This window comes from Geotrypetes seraphini, chromosome 2, assembly GCF_902459505.1.
Source record: "Geotrypetes seraphini chromosome 2, aGeoSer1.1, whole genome shotgun sequence".
Classification (NCBI taxonomy): Eukaryota; Metazoa; Chordata; class Amphibia; order Gymnophiona; family Dermophiidae; genus Geotrypetes; species Geotrypetes seraphini.
In genome coordinates, this window is record NC_047085.1 from 196,272,512 (window position 1) to 196,296,233 (window position 23,722).

Here is a 23,722-nt window from a genome sequence, read left to right on the forward strand (position 1 = left end):
CCTATAATATTAATAGTGGGCAGTCATGCATCCCCAAATAGGAACGAAAATACGGGGCATACACCGAAGCTGCATTCAGAATCAGAAAACGAAACAAAACTAGTTGCAAGCTTCCAAGAACACTTCACTCTGTACAACGGCGTTCTGTCGTGGCTTTTTTGCTTAACTATATATTAACATCGGCATGGGTAAGAGAGTGGGGGGGGGGAGAAAAACACAGAGCAGCCATCCACACACATTTCCTTTTCTCGTCAGACTGGGGACCCTGGGTACTACACACGGGGCTGGATATTATCCAATCAGGTATCAGCCTTTCCCTCCTCCTCACTCCCCCCTCCCAATTCCTTCCAGCTCGAGTTACTGTTGCTATGGCGACTGGCAGGCATCGGGCCCGGCTTCCCTGCGGTGGCGCCCGAGGTGTCATTTCTCCCGGCCCAGCTCGTGGAAGAGGAGGAAGAGCTGCAGAGCGCGAGCGGCAGCGAAGCTTCCCTCAGGTGAGCAAACACAAAGCGGCTCTTCTTACGCTTTTATTCAGCGTGCCCTGCGAATTTCTGTGTGTACTGTACGTGGCGTGTCACTTAAGCCTGACACGGCACCTCATGTTCCCTGAGAGGAGCACGAGGGAGAAAGAGCTGGGCTGATAGTCGGTGGTGTCTGACTTCGTGTTTGCTTTGGTGCCATGTGTGTGTGTGAAGGGACATTGGAGGGAGAAATGTGCCCACGAAGGTAAAACTAGAAGTACAGTGCCAGAGTGAATGCCCTCAGCGTCTAGCAAATCATTAAAAGAAAATAAAGTTTCATGTTGACAAAACTTAGTCATATAAAGAAGCTGGCGTTCAAGCTATGTGTGACCCTGGGCAAGTCACTTAGGGCTAGATCTGTGACCGATCTGCGGCAAGCCGATGAATTCTCAATGGGTCAGCATGCAAATGGGGGGCGATCGGATGAATGCCCCCCTCCGACCACACGGATTGTTGGTGAGCGCTCCTGAAGCATGCACAAACCATCTTCTTTGGCTGTAGGTGGTCTGCGCATGCTTACAGACCTGCGAGCTGCTATTTTTTAAAAAACTTTTTTATACTTCGCGAGCCCGTGGTTTTAACCCGCTTTAAACCCACGGGTTAAAAGCTTGGTCTCGCACTGTGGGGAAGGGCAGCCGGGGCAGCAGAGAACGGAGAATCAGGTCGGGGCAGAGGGCGGAGAATAGGGGCAGAGAGCAGGGAGTTACTGAGCGGGGCAGCAGAGAGCGGAGAATCGGGTCGGGGCAGGGAGTTTACGGAGCAGGGCGGCAGAGAGCAGGAGAGGGCAATCGGAAAGGGCATGAGCGACTTGTCCCCAGCAGCCGCTTCTTTGTTGATCGGCCAGCCCAGTCGGTGTTGCAGCTTTTGTTTAGTCAATCGCTGCCTGCCTACTTTGTATGCCGTTTCCCCTCATTTGCATGCGCGGATCGGATCAGATCATAGGATGATGGGCCACGAGGTTAGTGAATCGGGTCGGAGGAAAATCGGGTCGCAAAGTGGTCAGGACACGGTTGGTGGCCGTTAGTGAATCTAGCCCTTAATCCCTCATTACCCAGGATATACTAGATAGACTATGAGCCCACCAGGACATATAGGGAAATATAATAATATACCTGAATGTAAACCACTTAGGATATAAGTGGTATATAAATAATAAAATACATACATACATTACTCTGTCTCTGTGTTCTATCTCCCCTTATACCTGTCTATTAAGGTGTTTTATTGTGTATTGTGTCAAAATATATACTGTTATTTGAATATTCGACACTGTCTTTTGCTTATGTCCAGACTGATCATGTACACCACCTTGAATGAATTTCTTCAAAAAGGTGGTAAATATAACCTAATACCTACATACATACATACATAAATAAGTGTACCATGGAAAGGAGAAAAAGGTTGAGAAGGGGAGCACTTCTTGTTTCTGTCCTAAGGGTGAGGAAGGTTTGGCAAGCCTGTGCCACCTCACTGTGGGGTTGATGGATGCCTCCAATCTGACAAGTTGGCTTTTTGCTCTGGCAACAACTGTAAACGCCAAAGAAACAAATGTTACTTTGTAGCACTTGATTTCGTTCCCTTATTATTTTCATGGTTGCTATTTGTTACTCAGAAATGTTGGAGTTGCCAAGAGGTACTGCTGAAATAAAAATGAATCCCAGTTTTATCGTCTCTCTTGTACATCTTTTACTTCTGCTTCTTTCAGTTTGTCTGTGTTTGCTGATGTTTCTTGAATACAGTATATAGGAATGAGCAGGGGAGGCTTTGAGTTTCCATCCTAAGAAAGGACTGAGAGAGTGGTTGTTCATTTGCAGGATGAAATTTAAGTCTGAACTGACTTTTGACTCTTAAGTGAAACTTGGGATTCCCAGATCATTCCTTATTAATAGTCGTTGACAATTCTTCACCGTAACTATTCTATATCAGAGGCACAATACTCAGCCAAAGTAGGCAGGGAAGTGCCAGTGCCCCTCATTTTCAACCAAAAGAAAAAATAGAATTATTAAAATATGATGGCAGATAAATGCCAAATGGCCCATCCAGTCTGCCCATCCACAACATCCGCTATCTCCTCCTCTACTTTAAAGATCCCATCTGCCTGTCCCACACTTTCTTGAATTCAGACTCAGTCTTTGTCTCCACCACCTCTACCAGAAGCCTTTCAAAGCATCTACCACCTTTTCTGTAAAAAAAAAGTATTTTCTTAGATTACTCCTGAGCCTATTACCTCTTAACTTCATCTAATGCCCTCTCATTCAAGAGCTTCCTTTCAAATGAAAGAGACTCACCTCATGCACATTTATGCCATATCTCAGGGCTGCCCAATTCCGGTCCTTGAGATCTACTGGCAGGCCAGGTTTTCAGGATATCCACAATGAACATTCATGAGACAGATTTGCATACCAAGAAGGCAGTGCAGGCAAATCTCTCTCATGCATATTCATTGTGGATATCCTGAAAACCTGGCCTGCCAGTAGATTTCGAGGAACGGAATTGGGCAGCCCTGCCATATCTCCTATCTCCCACCTTTCTGCCAAACTATACATATTGAGATCTTTAAGTCTGTCCTCATATGCCTTATGATGAAGACCACTGACCATTTTAGTAACCTTCCTCTGGAATGACTCCATCCTGTTTATATCTTTTTGAAGGTGCAGTCTCCAGAACTGTGTACAATACCTTCTTTTTTCCTTCTAGCCGTACCTCTCCATATGCACCCTAGCATTCTTCTAGCTATCGCCATCATCTTTTCATCCTGTTTGGCCACCTTAACATCATCACATACTATCACTCGCAAGTCCCGCTCCTCTTTCGTGTACCATTCCCTCAGGTTTTTGCAGCCCAAATGCATGACCTTACATTTCTTAGCATTAAATCTTACCTGCCAAATTTCAGATCATTCTTCAAGCTTCACTTTGAATCTATCCAATGTTGTTTTATTTCGCAGGTAACCTGGTAGGGCGTTCCAGAGCTGTGGGGGCTGTAACCGAAAAAATAGCAACGCACCTTGTGCTAATGATTTTCAAGTAAGGAATGGAAAGAAGATGGTGTTCAGTTGATCTTAATGTTCTGGATGGAGTGTAGGGTATAAGGAGTCTATCAAGAAATGCGGGTCACCTTCCACTCAACCAGTTCCTGACCCAGTCTGTCACTCTGGGACCTATCCTGAGGTCACCCAGTTTATTTATTAGACGCCTGTGTGGAACACTGTCAGAGGCTTTGCTAAAATCTAAATATACCACATCTAGCACACTCCCTCTATCCAATTCTTTGGTCACCCAGTCCAAGAAACTGATTAGATTTGTCTGACAAGACCTGCCTCTAGTGAATCCAAGTTGCCTCGGGTCCTGTAATCCTTTAGAATCTAGAAACTTCACTATTCTTTGCTTTAAAAGTGTTTCCATTAATTTACTTGCCCTAGTTCTTCCACTTTTGTGGAGAAGGACTACATCTACCCTTCTCCAGTACCACTCCCAATTCTAGAGAGAGCATTGAAAAGGTCAGCCAGCAGAGCCACCAGAACTTCCCTAAGTTCCTTCAGTACCTTTGGATGTACACCATCCAGCCACATTGCTTTATCCATCTTCAGTTTAGTTAGCTCCTCATGAGCACAATCCTTTGAAAATTGATCAGGGTCTACCACACCTCTATCACTATTTGCATTTGTATACTACAATCCTGCTTCCAGTTCTGTGAACACAGAACAGAAATATTTGTTAAGCAATTCAGTTTTATCTTTATCGGCTTCTACATATTTCTCCCCTTCACCTTTGAGTCTCTTTATGCCACTTTTGCATTTTTTCCTATCATACCTAAAAAATGTCTTGTCCCCCCCTCATTATATGGCTATATTTTTCTTCCATTTGTATCTATGCTTTTCTGACTAACTTCTCTTAATTTTTCCAGATATTTTAGCCTGTCTTCCTCTTTCTGCAATCTTTTCTAGTTTATGAAAGCTAACCTCTTTTCTCTTACCTTTTTCTTTTGAGAACCAAAGCGGCCTTCTTTTCCTCTTAACTTTCATTTACTTTCCTTACAAAATGGTTTGTTGCCCTTTCAATAGCTCCCTTCAGTTTTGCCCACTGCTTTTCTACTTCTTCCAGATGTTCCCATCCAGACAATTCCTTGATGCAATCCCCCATCTGAACAAAGTTATTTTTTTTCAAAATCTAGAACTTTTACTTTCGAATGAGCCCTCTCTACACCTGTCTTAATATTAAACCATATCATGCTGTGATCACTGGATGCCAGGTGATCACCCACTGTAACATCGAAAACACTTTCCCCATTTGTAAGCACTAAGTCCAGTATGGCTCCATCCCATATGGGTTCCATTACCAACAGTTCTCCTTGTAGAAAATCCAAGATCTCCCTATTCCTAGAAGACCCTGCTATAGGGATGACCCAATCAACACCTGGCATGTTAAAATCACCTATTAGTAATACTTCCCCTTTTACAGCTATATTCTGAATGTCTACTATTAAATCTCTGCCCACTTCTCTGGCAGAATAGAAGGGCCATTTGGCCTTTATCTGCCATCATGTTTCTATGTTTCTGTCTGTGAAGGAGGCTTGTATATCACACCAATGTAAATACGTTTTCCATTCCCTCTTTCCAGACTAACCCATAATGCCTCCTTACCCCACAAATCTTGCAATTGTGTGGCTTTAATATGATCTTTAGAATATAATGCCACTCCCCCTCCTTTTCTTCCTACCCTGTCTTTCCTGAACAGATTATAGCCCCGGTATAACTATATCCCAATCATGGGTCTCCATGAACTACATTTCTATGATCATCACTAAATTCAACTCAGCCTTTTCCATCACAGCCTCTAGATCAGAACCTTGTTTCTTATACTTCATGCATTAGTATATACAGCTTTCCAGACACTGACCCCCTTTCCGTTTTGTGTAGAGGTATTTAGTGTTTTACTTACCTGAGGGCTTATACTCACCTGGGAGCTTTGATAAATAACCCTGCCCCCAACTATTCTAGTTTAAAGCCCACCTCAGCAGGTTAGCAACCCTCCTGCTGAAGACACTTCTTCCCTTTTTTGATAGATGCACATTATCCCTGCTCAGCAGCCCTTGGAAAATCATCTCATAGTCAAGGAAGTTGAAACACTCTCAACAACACCATCCATGCAGCCACACATTCATCTCCAGGATGTGAGCTTCTCTAAGCAGGCCTTTACCCTCAACAGAGAGGATCGACGAGAATACCACACCTGACTGCTTCACCTTCTCTCTCAGAGCCAGTATCATTAATGCCAACATGGATGAGCAGCAATGGATAATAGTCATTAGGCTTGATGAGTCTCGGCAAACTCTCCGTAACATCATTGATTTTGGCACCAGGCAGATCAAAAATATCATGTCTGAGACATCATGTCTGGTCTGCAGATGGACGTCCCTGTACCCCTCAGAAGGGAATCACCAACCACCACTAAACCTAGTGGTCATGGATCCAGGAACTCTGGGGATTTTAAGCTTTGGTCCTTCCTTTCCCTGGCATGCTCTCATCTTCTCTCCTTCCAGGGCTGCATACTGGTGTTTCAGTTCAAGGGAGGGTGGAGTCACAGTTCCAATCTTGCAGGGTTCCGTAATCTGAATCCAGCTGTCTTCCCTCAGCACAGCCTCTTTTTCACCACTGCTGGAAATCTTTGATGCCTCATGAACCATTTACCTCTCAGTCTCACGGATGGTTCTCAGTCTTGCCACATCCTCTCTCAATTCATTTACTTCATGCGGGATTCTAGCTGAAGACAGCTTGCATATGGAACCACTCCCTCTGCATGGGTAACATTTTCTGTCTGCACAGAGACAGAAGCTGTAACCTGAACAACACCTTTGGTCACACGATGCTTCTGTGCCATGCTGTGCTTGCAGAAGTACTTGCAACTTTTTCCTAGTTTGAATGCCAGCAGGTAAGATATTCCAGTAGCGTTTTTTCCCCCTTAGCAGATCCTCACTCTGCAGATCCTCACATGTTTTCACACAGAGTAAAGAAAACTGAAGAACTTTTCCTAAACGGTTTACATATCTTAACATACATAAATCAATAAAACAGATAAAATCAAATGAACATGAACAAATAATCCTGTAAAAATTGCCCAGCAGAAAACCAATCACGATAATTGGTATCTAGAAAAATGCATTTACAAATAACTGTGTTTTAAGTAATTTTCTAAAACTACCTTTGTCACAACATTTTCATAACTGACTGACAAATGAGTTCCACAGTTTGACCCCCACACAGCAAAAGACCATTTTACTGGTCTCAACTAGAGAATGACATGGGGAAAAATTCTCCGCCCCATCCCCACAAGCTCATCATTGTCCCTGCAAACCATCTGATCCCATCCACACAAGCCTCGAATAGTTTTATACTGAACTTATTTTATTAAAGTATAAAAAGAAACAATATTCTGTAGAATTGTCATTTTATAAATCAAAGTTCTGGCTGCTGAACTAGAGAAAGAGATGTTCAGCTGGCAGGGCTCCGGGTGCATTCCCTCCCTTAACTGCAGAGACAAGGCCATTTATCGCTCCCTCTCAAAATAAAGATCATGCTAGCATAATTTCCCAAACAACCACTCTATGCTCCCCAGGATTTCAAATGAGGCCTCCACCAGTTCAGTCCTGTGATATGCACTAGTCCATGTCAGTATTTATGAGATTTTCCATTAATTTGCATGCATCAGAGTTCATCAGCATATTTTTCATGTTAGTCCTTATTAATGACACAGTAACATTTACACAGATTAACATGCTAAACTGCATTAAATAATGCAAACATCAAGATGCCTTTATGCTTGCATCTGCTGTAATATACTTTAGTAAATAGGTTAATGAGTCGATACAAACCCTGAGCCTCAGATCTCTGGGAGTAAGAATAACCTATTTTTGTGAAGTAGGACACAGAGCACCACAACTGTAGAAAGCTACATTGAGGCTATTGAGGGAAACAAAATGATACTGAATGAACACAACAGTAGCACTAATTGAACATAGGATATTAGAAACTCTGAATAGGAAAAGTTAACATTAGCATGGAGAGCAAGGCAGCATTTTAAACAAGTAGTCTTCTAATATTTCTCTATCTCTGCCTCTCACTGGCAATCTCTCTGTGGGATTTCAGTACCTATTAGTGTATTGTTGATGAACTGATGAGCCTCTGAGGTTAGCTGAAATTGTCAGGCAAACTTATATGATGTAACCTGCTACTTCCACTGAAAGATCTGCTAGGACTGTAGAATGGGAGCTAACAGAAGAAAGGGGAATGATAAATCATGTGTAATTTTCCTGAGTATTTATAAGCATTGGGAGCAGACTCTACATGACAATAAGATTTCCCAAATAAAGGGGATAGAGGTATTTGAGTGTGTTTGTTTAACTACAAAAAGGCACTATACAAGTCCCAATCTCTTTCCCTGATTCCCTCATTCCACCAATAAGAGTCAATCTTATCAGTGATGTCACAATGGCTTCATTGTTCTATACTTGGCTCCGTTCTGCTATTGTGTTGGAGAAGTGTGTGGATTCAGTGGTTAGAGTTACAGCCTCAGTACTCTGAGGTTGTGTGTTCAAACCCCACATCACTTCCTGTGATCCTGGGCAAGTCACTTAATCCTCCACAGCCCCAAGTACATTAGATAGACTGTGAGTCCACCAGGACAAATAGGAAAAATGCTTGAAGTACCTGTATGTAAACTTCTTTGAGTGTGGTTGTAAAACTACAAAAAGGCAGTATACAAGTCCCAATCCTCCCTTCTTTCATTTCATTAGAAATCAAAACTGGAATTTGATCTCTTATTCAGCATAGCAAGAAACTTTGGGCATAAGAAGAATTCCCAGCTGGTTTATGGATTCAGTATTATACAGCATAGCATCGGTTATGTTACCTTTTATTTTTTGCAAGAAAATATTACTCATCACAGGTCTGTCACTGCTCCAGAACAATCAGTATAGGCTAATGATATGAAGGTAAGACCCAAACAAACAAGAACCTGTAGCTAAGTGTAAAATCATGTTGTAGGTCTACAAAATAAATTTGAATAACTCAGCAATTGACAGGACTTATTTCCAAAACCCTGTAAATCCAATGCAAGTAATAATAATAACTTTATTTTTGTATACCGCCATACCCAGGGAGTTCTAGGCGGTTCACATTTGTTAGTCAAAGTTACAAGCGGTTCATGACAATTGAACAAAGTTGCAAGCAATGAAGTAGTTGAGGATTGGATAGAAAGGGAACGAGTAGGTCAAGGAGGAGTATGGGGAGTGTAGGTTGGGGGTAGTACAGAAGAGGGGGAAGGGTGGGTTTCGGTTCATTGAGGGGGGCGATTAAGGGTCGTGTCCAATGCAAGTAATGTCGACATAGTGGGTTTTGGAAATAAGCCATTCAGTTGGGTCCTGATAGATGGAAGGGCAGGGCTAGTACAAGGTCCCTAAGCAAAACTTTAGCCCTACACCACCTTAATTGGAACTACGAGAGATGATTAAATTTGCAGATAACACTAAACTGTTCAAAGTTGTCAAAATGCATGTGGACTGTGAAAAACTGCAGGAAGACCTTAGGAAATTGGAAGACTGGGCGTCCAAATGGCAGACGAAATTTAATGTGGACAAATGCAAAGTGATACACATTGGGAAGAATAATCCAAATCATAGTTACTGGATACTAGGATCCACCCTGGGGGTCAACGCTCAAGGAAAAGATACTGGTGTCATCATAGACAATAAGCTGAAACCTTCCACCCAATGTGTGGCGACGGCCAAGAGAGCAAACAAGATGCTAGGAATTATTAGAAAAGGGATGGTAAACAAAACTAAGAATGTTCTCTTACACTTCCGCAGCTGACATCATGATTGTATCAGGTTTCCAGGTCTCGCCACATCTGTGTAGAAAGAACCGACATTTCAGTCATTATGCACCTAAAAAAAGCCATAGTATGATGACTGAAACATCGGTTCTTTCTACACAGATGCAGTGAGATCCGGAAACCTGCTATAATCAAGACTAAGAATGTTATAATGCCTCTGTATTGCATTCAGTTCTGGTCTCCTTATCTCAAAAAAGATATAACGGCACTAGAAAAGGTTCAAAGAAGAGTGACCAAGATGATAAAGGAGATTGAACTACTCTCATATGAAGAAAGACTAAAGAGGTTAGGGCTCTTCAGCTTAGAAAAGAGATGGCTGAGGGGAGATATGTTTGAAGTCTATAAAATCCTGAGTGGTGTAGAATGGGTACAAAGTGGATCAGTTTTTTACTGCATCAAGATTTACAAAGACTAGGGGACACTCAATGAAGTTACAGAGTAATACTTTTAAAACCAATAGGAGGAAATATTTTTTCACTCAGAGAATAGTTAAGCTCTGGAATGCGTTGTCAGAGGATGTGGTGAGAGTGGTTAATATAGCTGGTTTTTAAAAGGTTTGGACAAGTTCCTGGAGGAAAAGTCCATAAACTGCTGTTGAGACAGACCTGGGAGAAGCCACTGCTTGCCCTGGATCAATGGCATGAAATGCTGCTACTGTTTGGGTTTTTGCCAGGTACTTGTGACTTGGATTGGCCTCCTTGAAGATGGGATACTGGGCTAGATGGACCATTGGTCTGACCCAGTAAGGCTATTCTTATGTTCTTAATTACCTTTCAAACCCAGTTTCCTCAAGATTTTGATGAGTTTATTATGTTCACCTCAATATCTCACCTTCCAGGAAAGAGCAGTCCACCTGGAAGGAGGACTGTTGAGGTAACTGGGATCCCCGGCTGACCCGGAAGGCTTCCCTCCGACAGCTCTGACATCAGAGGAAAGCCTTCCGGGTTGGCTTCAGCACAGGGGGTCATGCAGCTGGAGGGCAGGAAGGAGGCCTGTGTACAAATGGGATCCCCAGCGCTGGCGGCAAACAACAGTGGCTTCACATTTGGGAGAAAGGGGGTGGGAGACCCATGCAGTTCTGCATACCCCCCCCCCCCCCAAGCGTTGAAAAGTTTTTTTTCCCGTGTCTGTAGCAAATCAGGCTTTGGTGTCTCCATAGCCATGGGCAAACCACGGCTCACCAAGGTGTTTGTTCACCGTGTCATTCTCTACTGTCTAGACAAAAGCCCCAGTGCTCAAAAGCTTGCTTTGCAAATAAGGCTGGTTGTAGCCAGTCTTACTTGCAAGGCAGCTCAGCCTCTGAGGGTCAAAAAGGTTCTTGGGGGAGAGGGGGGTCTACCAATTGTGGTAGCAGCCACTGAAAACCTTTTGCAAATGTATTACAAGGAGCTAATTAGCATTACAGTGAGCACTCCTGTAATGCTCAGAAGGGAACATCCACCTCTTACTGGGCAAAAGTTTCCAGTAGGTCTGGAGCTGCTGATAGCTGTTTGTGTGTCTGTTGTGTGAGTGTATGTCCTATGATCAGAAGTAAACACAGCTGTTAGGCATAGGACACACACACAACACATGCACAACAGCTACATCCATATCGCTTATGAAAACAAAAAAAAAAACAAGAAATGAACTTGCAGCTCCGGCAAATCAGGAACTATACTAGGGCTGCGCAGAAGAGCTCTGCCTACCGCTTAACTCTTGTGCGCAGGCACAGTTCTTTCCCCCTTTCTCTGGGATACTCAACACAAATAGCATATAATTTGAAAATTAAAATCGCTCCCAACCCAGTACTTTTAACAGGTTGCCGGAGCTTGTGCATCCTGCCCAAAGTCAACAAAACTTTTAGGCCTAGATTCTCAAAACCACGTTACAAAACAGTGGGCAGCTATCGCAGCCGTTCTGAGTCATTCTCCAAAAAACACTCATGTAAATGAGTTGGCAGAGAGTAGTGAAAACTCGCTAAATTTGCATGTGCCCATCGCTGGTGATAACAATGGGCACACGCATAGAAAAATGCTAAAGCACAACAACAGCGGGAGAGATATTCAATCTTTCCCACTGACAGCCAACACTCCCCCAGCAGCGATAGAGATGCCCACTCCTGCTGCCACACAACACCCCCCCCCCAGTGCAGTGGGAGAGATGCCCACTCTCCCGCTGCCAAGTGAAACACACACCCCCAGCAGTGGGAAAGAAAGATGCCTATTCTCTCCCGCTGCCACACAACATCCCCCCCACCTCTAACCCCTATCCCCCATACCTTGAATTAGATGGCTGACTGGAGGGATGCCTACTCCATCCGGCTAGCTGGCCCACATCTTCAAAATGGGCCTTCCCCTCCCTATTGCATCCTGAGAAGCACCGGGGAGGGGCCATGAGGCTCTGATAGGTCCAGGTTGTTTAAGGCCCCTCCCATAGGAGGCCAATAGGAGGGACCTTAAATAGGGTTACCAGATGTCCAAATTTCTCCGGACATGTCCGGGAGTCCGGACGGCTTTTCAAAACTCAACACTTTGTCCAGGTTTTGAAAATCATCCGACATCGGGATGGCATCTGGGAACACGTGGTTTTTTTTCTTCCCTTCTCTCTTTCACAGAGGAAAAGCAATGTGGACCACCAGCTGAAAAAGCTACAAGCCACATTTGTCGTTCCACTGGGCTTTTACATTGTTTTCTGTTTTACTTTTTTTCTAATTTTTTTTCCATTAACATAACTTAATTTATACTAACTTCACACTCCTCTACCACATATTTATACAGTAATTTACATATTTACAAGCATGCTACTTACTGTTACGGTTTTTTTTCTCCGGTTTTCCTCTCCTGCTTATATCTTAAAGATGCATCTTAATAGTTAAAACAGGCGTATACTCACGGTTTTTCTTTTTCCGATTGCCACCATTTTTATTTTTCCCCATGCGCATAAACAAGTCAGTGTTTTTCTATGATAACAAGACTTTCTCCCTTTTGGTTCACAAACCATGTGAAATATCTATTCACTAGAGTTTCTATGAATGACCAAATGAGCTTGAGGCAGAGCACACCCAGGGACGCCAATTGAGCAAGGGACATGACGCCTCTTGAAAGCTCAAGGTTTGAAAAATAATTAAAAAACATGCAAAATGACACCAGCACAAGGTTTTAAAAATTATAATTAAGATTTATTGAGTTATTGTTTCTATTTTTCCATTATGAGATCAAAAGAATAAAGCATAATTGCTTGCATTAACAGTTGCGCTAATGGGAGATTGTTATAGTTGCCAAATGCTGGCCTTCTGATAACAAGCTCACCTCAGGATCTCATGACCCTCTATTACAGGGGTGCCCAACACGTCGATCACGATCGACCAGTAGCTCAGGAAGGCAACGCAAGTCGATCGCAGAGCCCATCCCGGGCTCCGTGATAGACTCGTGTTGCCGTCCTGATCTACCGGGCCGATCAGCCTTCCTCTCCAGGGTTCTCTCTTGGGCCTTTTAGCTGGGCGGTCCGCCCAGCTGTCATCTGCTGCTACCGCCGCTGCTGAACATTTTAAAAAAACAAAAAAAACCGGCTTGGAGATTTCAGCCCGTAGCAAACTTATGCTCCGTGGCTCTAACGTTTGCATGCCGGCTTCCCTTCTCTTCCCTCCGAAACCGGAAGTTATGTCCGGGGGGGGAAGAAGGGAAGCCGGTACGCACATGTTGAGAGCCCTGAAACAAGCGTTCGCTATGGGCTAAGGCGGGAGACAGCTTAGTGAAGCATTTGCTCTTCTTGCTGCCGGGTCCTGCCTACTTTCTGTTTCCGCGTAGGCAGGACCCAGCAGCATTTCCCCCAATAGGTCGATCGCGATCTTGGGCCAATCAGCCTTCCTCTCCCCGACAGCAGAATTGACGTCGGGGAGAGGAATGCTGGTCCGCCGAAGCAGGAACAGCTTGGGGCGGCGGCGGCTTTCGGACCTGTTATTGGTGGTGGTTTGGGTCCTGGTCCCCGATGGCAGTGGCAGTGGCTTGGGGGAGGGCAGGGAGAAAGAAAGAAAAAGGGCAGGCAGGGAGACAGAAGGAAAGAAGAGAAACAGAAAAAAAAGAAAGGGAGGCAGAGAGAAAGAAAGGGCAAGTAGAGAGGAAGGAAAAGTTGGGGAAAGGAATGAGGTCTGGAGGAGAGGAAGCATACAGGTTAAAAGAAGGGAAGAAAGATTGGATGCACAGTCAGAAGAAGAAAGTGCAACCAGAGACTCATGAAATCACCAGACAAGATAGGAAAAATGATTTTATTTTAAATTTAGTGATCAAAATGTGTCTGAATTTATATCTGCTGTCTATATTTTACACTAAGGTCCCCTTTTACTAAACCGCAATAGAGTTTTTTTAGCGCAGGGAGCCTATGAGCGTCGAGAGCAGCGCTGGGCATTCAGCGCAGCTCCCTGCGCTCTAAAAACTGCTATCGTGGTTTAGTAAAAAGGGAGGGGGGTATATTTGTCTATTTTTGTATGGTTGTTACTGAGGTGATAGTGCATAGAGTCATCTGCTTTGACCTCTTTGAAAAACCCTGGAATAGGAATGATAATTAACATTTTCTATGCGTACAGTGTGCGTTGTGTTTTTTTAAAATTTTATTGTTGGTAGATCATTTTGACTTGGTCATTTTAAAAGTAGCTTGCAAGCCCAAAAAGTGTGTGCTCCCTGCTCTATTATATACTTTTGGCTCAGTGACATCATCAGTTTGACAACCAATAACAATTAACAAAGGAGGTGTTTAAAAGTTAGACAAAAACAAAAGTTTCAGAAAAGTACATTTGTTTCGTTTCTGAATATAAATCATAATTTTCACAAAAGTATATTAAGAGAAATTATTTGTTAAAAAGATGCTGAAATGTTCTCAGCCCTATGAACCATGCTGAAAATTGGTCAGCTTGCTTGTCAGCTAAGTTTCATCTTCACACAGTGCTGAAAAGTTGTCAGCCTGAAGGAGGGGCTGCCTTCCCCTGAGCTAACAGCTTCACACAGAAGCCTTCCTATGTTAGAGCAGGAGTTTCTGACTTAATTACTTCCAGATGTTGCTTTAGGATTTCTTTAGGTTGCAAAGATATATCATATGTTTTTCAAAACCCATTCTTTTGTTCAATACACAGTCATACAATCACATACTTTAGTCATACTTGCTTGGCCAAGCCTTCATTCATAATTTTCATTCATAACTATATTTAATTCCTGTTATATCTTAGTTTGGGACACGTTATCTTCCTAACCAGTCTAAAGCAAGCACATGTGGTATTAATTAACACCACGATGCTGAGAACAAAGACTTGGAAAACAAAATGGATTCCAAAGACTGAGAAGATATAGAAAAGACAGAGAACCAAAATGGATTCTTCTGGTTTCCTTCATGATCTGGCCCAACAGCAAAGTACATAAAAAGAACACCATTCCTTCCCTTATATTAATCTGTAGTGTGTTTTTCTGGCTTTAGCTACATTTATATTTAGATTTTTATTCACCTTTTTTCGTACGCTTCTATTGGGCATGGCCTTAACTAACACATATGCTTGTATCTAACTAGAATTACCCAGAATCATACGAAAAACAGGCACTTTTGTAGAAAAACTCCACAAAAATACTGCACTATCATGTTCTGGTATCCATTACCGTCCCATAAACATCACCCCCTACTAGCCAGGAGCCACTACTCCTCAAGCCCTAAGCATCAAAGAAGGGATGAAGGACTGTGCAGTATGGCAATTTAATTTAAAACAGACATTTATTTTCCACTTTACCACTTTTAGGTCAAGGTGGATTACATAAAATATAGTTTACCATATACAGCCAAGAAATAATAACATTGTACTGTTAAAAATCAACATCTTTAAACAATTTAATTATCTTAATAACCACTGCTAAAATTTAAATATACCACCACATCTAGCACATCTTTTCTATCCAGTTCTCTGGTCACCCAGTCAAAAAAATTGGTCTGGTGATTTCATGTTGCCTCCAGTCCTGTAATCCACTTGATTCCAGAAACTTCACCATTCTCTGTTTTAAAAGTGTTTCCATGAATTTGCTTACCACAGAAGTCATACTTAGTGGTCTGTAATTCCTTACTTCTTTTTTACTTCCACTTTTGTGGAAAGGGACCGTATCTGTACTAGAGAATGACATGGTGACAAAATTCATCACCGTCCCCGTCCCCGCAGATAACCGCGGGAAATAATCCCGTGTCATTTTTTAGTGTCTATTTCAACCTCAGGTTGTTCTACTCCAGCATTCTTCAAAGCAAAGGTTGAGGGTCAGTGGTTGTGGCCATTCATACTCTGATTCTTCCCTCTCTCCTTAAAGAATAACATGAAGATGGTTTCCCGCGGTTATCCGCAGGACAGGAACGGTGATGAATTTTGTCACCGTGTCATTCTTAATCTGTACTTCTCCAGTCCTCCAGTACCAGCAGCAGCAGATAATAGTCATCAGGCTTGATGAGTCTCGGCAAGCTCTCCATAACAACTTTGATTTTGGCACCAGGCAGACAGCATACCTCCCTGGATTTCATGTCTGGTCTGCAGATGTACACTTCTGTACCTCTCAGAAGGGATTCGCCAACTGCCACTACCTTACCTTACCTCCAAGTGGTCAAGAATCCAGTAATTTTGGGGATTTCAAGCTTTGGTCCTTCCTCTTACTGCTCTCATATCCTCCACTTCCAGGGCAGCAAACCGATTCTAAAGTTCAAGGGCGGGTGGAGTCATAGTACCAATCTTGCAGGGTTCCATAATCTGAATCCAGCTGTCTTCCCTCAGCACAGCCTCTTTTTCCCCACTGCTTGAAATCTTTGACACCTCATGAACCATTTCATCGATGTGAGAACATGTAAAAAAAAGTTACCAGCTTCATATGCTTACCTAAACTGTAACGAATAACAAACATTCAGGAAAGAACTTAAAACTTTTCTATTCAAGAAATTTGTCAAATGATCTAACTAAACCTGATCGACCCTCTACAGATCCCAACGCATACTACATCCATTAACCGTGTATTCTCCCTGGAAATGCCCAGGCCAACTTTTGTTGTAAACTGCCTAGAACTGAAAGGAATTGGCGGGATAGAAGACACCAATGTAATGTACCTCTCATTCTCACAGATGCTTTTCATTCTCATGGATGCCACCTCCTCTCTCAATTCCTTCCTTCATGAGGGATTCAAGCTGATGACAACTTGCAACTGGAGCCACTCCCTCTGATTGGTTAACATTTTCTGTCTGCACAAAGACAAAAGCTGTAACCTGAGCAGCAGTTTTGGTGACACGATGTTTCATAGTCATACTGTGGTTGCAGAAGTACTTACACCTGGAAGAATAAAGAAAGGGCAGAAAAATCCTACCAAAGCAATGCCCTGTTCCTGGTTGGCTGAAGAGCCTATACATCAAAAAGCTCTGCCTTGGGGTAGGTGGGAGGGAATTAACATTAAACAGACTTTCTTTAACAGCTGTTTTGTGCCCTAATCTGATCTTATGCCCTGAAATGCAACCTAAAATACTGATCGAGACTAAAACACTGTTTTTTTATGAAGCCCTAACAGCTACACTATTACGTAAATATGAAAACTATCTTTAATGCTGAGCCTCTATAACCTCTCTGTTAGAACTAGGCTTACTGAGGGTTAGGCACTAGGCCAGCATTCCTCCCCTCAAGGGTCACCTGTGGAGTCTGATCTCTAAGAAAGTCCTCAGATTTCAGTCTCAATAGGCTGGAGTGAGCTTTGACAGCAACTCCAGTAGTTGGAAACTAAAGATATTACTGGATGGACTTCTATGGTATATGTCCCAGAAATAAAAAAAGACAATTTAATAATAAATTTACAGTGTGTGACTGTTGGACAGACTGAATGGACCATTCAGATCTTTATCTGCTGTAATTTACTATGTTATTATAAGAAAAGACCTAAATGAGTGGGTAAGCAGAAAGAAGACTCTAAAAGCAACACATACTGTATATTCAACACTTTGTTGCTCTCTGCTGTCCCCTTGCCAGGCCAGCCTGCTATCGGTGCTCATTCCTGCTGCATCAGAGCATGGTCTGCCTCCCCTCGCAGTCACTACCTCTCTTTCGATCTCCCTGCCAACCTCTGGTATGGCAACTCACCTTCCATAAAATAAAAAGTCATCTAACAAAGTAGGAGCTTGCAACTGAAGAAGCACAACTAAACATGACTCTGTTTCATTGTGAAAGCCTGTGACAAGAGTCAGAAGCACTAAAATAATACCATATGTTGATTACATGTATACAAGATTACAGTTATGTAAAAATCTATTAAACAAATTTCATTTGCGATGTGATACATAAATATAATGTTGCATGAAACCCTGCACATGATGTAATAGTATACAGTATATGAAGTGACAACAAAAAAAGAAGAAATATTTGTAACCTGTTCTGGGCTCCTGGGGAGAACATAAGAATAGCCTTACTAGGTCAGACTAATGGTCCATCAAGCCCAGTAGCCCATTCTCACAGTGGCCAATCCAGGTCACTAGTACCAGACCAAAACCCAAGGAGTAGCAACATTCCATGCTACCAATCCAAGGCAAGCAGAGGCTTCCCCCATGTCTTTCTCAATAACAGACTATGGACTTTTCCTCCAGGAAATTGTCCAAACCTTTCTTAAAACCAGCTACGCTATCTGCTCTTACCACAACTTCTAGCAATGCTTTCCAGAGCTTAACTATTCTCGGAATGAAAAAATATTTATCCCAGGACAAAGCAGGCAGGTATTCTCACTAGTGGGTGACGTCATCCGACGGAGCCCTGATGCGGATGTCTCACAAGCATACTTGCTTGTAGAAACTTTAGAAGTTTCAAGTCACCCACACCGCGCATGCGCGAGTGCCTTCCCGCCCGATGCACCGGGCATGTCTCCTCAGTTCTTTTCCACGGAGACGAGAAGTCCGTCTTCGACTCTGCGTGAAGTAACTTCACTTGTGCCTTCTAAGTCCACGGTTTTGGGTTCTTTTACTCTTTATCGTTGATTTTCATCATGTTTTATTGTTTTTAAAATAAAAAAAAATTTTCCTTCCGTTCGACTGGGCAGGCCACATTGCCGCAGCCCTGCGGCTTCGACCTAGCGGCGGAGCTTTTTCGGCCTATGTCCTGGCCTATCACAGGTTTTAAGAAGTGTGTCAAGTGCCAGCGCGCGATGTCGCTGACGGACCCTCATCAATGCTACCTTCAGTGTCTCGGGCCTCAACACCTTCCGAAATCATGCCGGCCTTGCTCCACACTTACAGCACGTGCGTTCAAGCGTCGCTGCGTCTTGTGGGAGTCGCTGTTCAGCATGGAGGCTTCATCGGAGCTGACCTCATCGAAGAGCGCCAAACCTTCGACTTCCACCTCGACTCTTCCATCTTCCACCTCGGCGGCCCCGAGTCTCCTCAAGCCTGCTTCGTTTGTGCCGGCTTCGCCTCCGCTGCCTGCTGCGGTGCCTTCCTCTGCCTCCTCAGGTCAGGTAGCTAAGCAGCCCATTCCCCCTGTGGTCCTCAAGGTGCCCAAACACCTGGGCGCCAGGGATCCCGATGTCTGTGCAGGAGGTCCCATTGCGGATTCTGATCCCTCCCTGCCGGCGTCATTCCAGACTTTTCTGGAGAAGCAGTTCATCGAGCTCTTTACTACTATGGGGCCGAAGCTTCTCTCCCAAATCCAGCCTGGGCACGCGGGGGCCTCCCGCGAGGTCGAGCTGCCTCCGGTGCCTCCACGTTGTACACTCTCGCTGCAGGGAGCCGAGTCTCTGTGAGTGTCTGGTCTGGTATCAATGCATGCATCGCAAGGAGCAGAGTCTTTGCCCATGCCTCCATTGGAACTGATTCACTCGATGCAAGGAGCAGAATCTTTGCGAATGCCTCCGTTGGAACCGATTCCCTCGATGCCAGGAGCCAAGTCTTTGCGAGGGCCTCCTCAGGACCCAATGCCATTGATGCCAAGCCTCAAGGCTTGGGTGCCTCGCGGTGCATCTACTCAGCCACCTCTGCTTCGATCCACCGCCTCCAGTCCCATTCAATCGCTGGAAGCCTCGTCAGTGCCTCGCTCGCCTCGACGATCGAGGCCGATTTCCAGGCACAATTCTGGCCATCGCTCGAGGCATGACTCGCCTTGTCGAAAGCAGCCTTTCATCGAATATTTGCCTCCGGAGTCTTCACCTCCTCCTCTACCGGAGCTCGAGTTCACTTTGGGATCTTTTTCTCCCTGCCGATCCCCGGCCTCGTTGGACCCGGAGGCCTCGTCATCCTCGAGTTCTTCTCGAGGCCCTGCTCTGGCTGACCAGCTGTCTTTTTCCTCTTTCCTTCGACAGATGGCTGTAGATCTGGACATTACCCTGGACACGGGGTCCAAGTTTTCCAAGGAATATTTGGAGACGATGCAACTCCCTCAACCACCTGCTGAGTCCCTCCGGCTTCCTTTGCATAAGCTACTGGACCAGATCTTCATGCGCTGTTTCGAGACTCCTTACTCCATCCCAGCTGTTCCAGGGAAATTGGATGCCAGGTACCGCACTGTTCACCACAGATGGGGCTCAGCTCTCTCATCAGTCTCTCCTGGTGGAATCCTTGAAGCGGTCTCACCCTTCCCAGGTCTATGCCACCGTTCTACCTGGCCGGGAGGGCAAGACCATGGACAGATTTGGCAGGCGCATCTACCAGAACTCGATGATGGCCTCTCGAGTCCTGAATTACAGTTTTCATTTTGCCACCTACTTCGAGTTTTTCCTCTCAATTCTGCATAAGTTTCTGCCCTATTTGGACTCGCAGGCTCGTTTCGAGTACCAGGAGGTTCTGGCGTCGTTGTCCCAACTGAGACTCCAGATGATGCAGTCTTCTTACGACGCTTTTGAGCTCTCGGCAAGGGCTGCTGCTTGTTCGGTAGCCACGCGACGCTTGGCGTGGCTTCAGACCATCGATATGGACCCGAATCTTCAGGACAGGCTGGCTAACGTCCCGTGTGCTGGAACCGATCTCTTCGATGAATCCATCGAGGCAGCGATCAAGAAGCTGTCGGACCACGAGAAATCTTTCCAGTCGATTCTCCATCCGAAGCCCAAGCTTGCTCCGCCTCGTCCATCACGCCCGCCTTTGATCTACCAGCGGCGTTACCTACCGAAACAGGCCCCTGCCATCCATCAGCCTGTTAAGAGACAGCGCACGCCGAAGCAGCAGCAAAAACCTTCGACTTCTGCTGTTCCCAAGGCTCCTCAGCCTTTTTGACTGTCTCATAGAGAGCATAACTGCCATCATTCTGCCCTCCCCTGTTTTTCCCATAGGAGGTCGTCTCCATTATTTTTACCATCGATGGACGACTATCACCACCGACCTCTGGGTCCTTTCCATCGTAAGAGAGGGATACTCTCTTCAGTTCCATCAAGTTCCTCCGGAACATCTTCCAAGAGAGTATCCTTCCAACTTAATCCACTTTGGGGAGGAATTTTGGATGAGTGCGAAGAACCACCTTGTCATGATGAAACACTGTAAAAGGGGGATCCGCAACCAAAGCTTGAAGCTCACTGACTCGACGAGCAGAAGTGAGGCCAATGAGAAACACCACTTTCCAAGTGAGATACCTCAGAGGAGCCTTGTTAAGAGGTTCAAATGGAGGCTTCATAAGCTGAGAAAGAACAACATTGAAGTCCCAAACCACTGGAGGCGGTTTGAGAGGAGGATTGACATGGAAAAGTCCTTTCATGAATCTGGAAACCACAGGATGAGCAGTGAGAGGTTTCCCTTGCAGAGGCTGATTGAAAGCAGCAATCGCACTTAAATGGACTCGGATCGATGTAGACTTGAGGCCAGGATGAGATAAGTGCAAAAGATAATCCAAAACAGAGGACAAGGAGGCATGTTGAGGCTCCTTATGATGAGAAAAACACCATGCAGAAAATCTAGTCCATTTTTGGGAATAGCATTGTCTGGTAGCAGGCTTCCGGGAAGCTTCTAAAACATCCCTCACAGCTTGGGAAAACTGAAGGGGTGTTACGTTGAGAGGAACCAAGCTGATTTTCATCTGAATCAATCCATTGTTCTTCCAGTATTTTTTCCAAAGCCTCATTCTCACCCTGGAGAATCAGCTCTTCATACTCTAGACTGTAAGCGTGCTTTGGCTTTCTACCTGGCACGCACCAAGCTACATAGAACTGCTCCTCAACTTTTCATCTCCTTTGATCCGAACAAGTTGGGACGCCCTATCTCTAAGCGCACCATCTCCAACTGGATGGCGGCTTGTATCTCTTTCTGCTATGCCCAGGCTGGATTACCCCTTCACAGTAAAGTCAAAGCCCATAAGATCAGAGCAATGGCAGCCTCTGTAGCCTTCCTCAGATCGACACCGATTGAGGAGATTTGTAAGGCTGCTACTTGGTCCTCGATTCATACCTTCACTTCTCATGTTCTTGAAAGATAGTGAAATTATTTTTGTGTGTAAGGCAATGGTAGTTGTAACCATTTTTTAAAGTAATCTTTTGAATCTAGTAACAATTTATCTCTTAGAGTGGAAAAAAAGAATTAGAGTGTTTTCAGGGGTTGAGAGCATTTTTGTAACCATTTACAGGAAGAATTATTATTTTAAATAAATAGAAGAAAGAAATAGAATTTTACAGTGGCAGTGGCTTTGAAATCTGATTACAAGTAGCAGACACAGCATTATAATATACACCAGCTGTTGTTCATGCTTACCTGTGGGAAGAATACAATAAACCTATAAATCACTCAGGGATTTGCTAGCAGTGTGAGATGAAAGTTCCTCTGCAGCAGCCTTGAGCCAAGGCAACATTCCAACTGGGACAATCCTTTTAATAAGGTAGTTTCATTATACTACAAATTACATCAGCAAGCATTGAGCTCATTGCTTCATTCATTTGGGGCCTAGGTAGGAAAACTCATCACATCAATTTTTGTAGCATGCGTTCACTAGCCATGTTCAAAGTATGCATTAAACTGTCACTTAGGAGAGAATTTTACAAGTACATAGAGCATTTCACATGCTCAGGAAGGCTCATATACATTTGCCTGGGTATATACAGTATTCACTTAAAAGAAGCTACTCAGAATCATAAATCTACTTTATCCCAGGACAAGCAGGCAGATATTCTCACTGATGGGTGACAGCACTGATGGAGCCCCAGTACAGACACTTCAAGAACTTGAAAAAAGCTCTTGACACCCGCACTGCGCATGCGCGAGTGCCTTCCTGCCCGACGTAGGCACATGGTCCCTCAGTTTCTTAGGGCTCCTTTTACAAATCCGCGTTAGCGGCTTTATCGCACACAACTATTTAGCGCGCGCTAACCCCCCACGCTAGCCGAAAAACTACTGCCTGCTCAAGAGGAGGCGGTAGCAGCTAGCGCGGCCGGCAAATTAGCACGCGCTATTACATGCATTAAACCGCTAACGCGGCTTCGTAAAAGGAGTCCTTAGTTTCTGTGGAGCTAAGTCACGATTCAACGGCTGTTGAAAATTTTTTGTTTCGCTGCCTTCCTGCTCTCGCGATTTACTGATTTTTTTCTCAGTTTCTTCTTTTCTTTCGTAGATAGGTTTTTTTATTAAAAAAAAAATAAAAAAATTCAACAATTATACTTTATTTTTTCTCTTTACTGTTGTCAGTTTGGCCTAGGGGGGGCCTTATGGATCACCATTTTGTTTTCTCCCCTCTGCATGGTTCTTGTCCTGGGCTCATTTTTCCTGCCCATTTTAACTCCACGCATTTGTTTTGTCATGGGACTTGTCTTCACCAACATCCTTCTGTTGTCTTAGCAATCTCGGGACCTCGGCCTTGCCGGTTTTTTCTTCCCTTGCTTTTTTCCTCTTCAGCACCTTTTCATGTGTATTCTCCAGAAGCAATTTCCCATCAACACCGCCAGGAATCCGGCACCAGTCAACGCCAGTGATCTGGTACCCAGTGTATTTCCGGCACCGCTTCTCCAGTCCGCACCGCCTCTGATGCTTCTCCTTTGGTAAGTTGGTTTTCTCCTTTAGGCTTCAGGTCATGGTAGCAGTGAGTCTAATCCTGCCGACCTTGGTCATTATATTAGTGAGTCTAGTCCTGCCGACCTTTTTCAGTCCTGTCTCTGGCTCCGCTTCAACGTCAATGACTGTCTTGATATGGGCATGGTCATCGTCGAGGTGTGGAGCGACACCGATGGTACCGATCATGAACCAAGGGTACCGGTGTCCTTTTCTTTTATTCTGGACCAAACCTATGGTACCGGTCATGGACCAAGGGTACCGGTGTTCTTTTCTTTCTGCTCCATATCGACAACAATGGTACCAGTTGGGGACCAAGGGTACCGGTGTTCTTTCTTTCTCCAGGACGGC

At 44.4% G+C, this 23,722-nt stretch overlaps 1 protein-coding gene across 1 annotated transcript in view; it reads left to right on the forward strand.

Annotated features, from left to right (window-relative positions):
- Positions 1-370: 370 nt before the first annotated feature.
- Positions 371-23,722, forward strand: part of RNF182 (ring finger protein 182) — a 33,069-nt gene continuing 9,717 nt past the window's right edge. The window contains exon 1 of the mRNA XM_033934507.1: positions 371-494. The gene's annotated coding sequence lies outside the window, so the exon portion shown is untranslated. The remainder of the gene's footprint in view (positions 495-23,722) is intronic.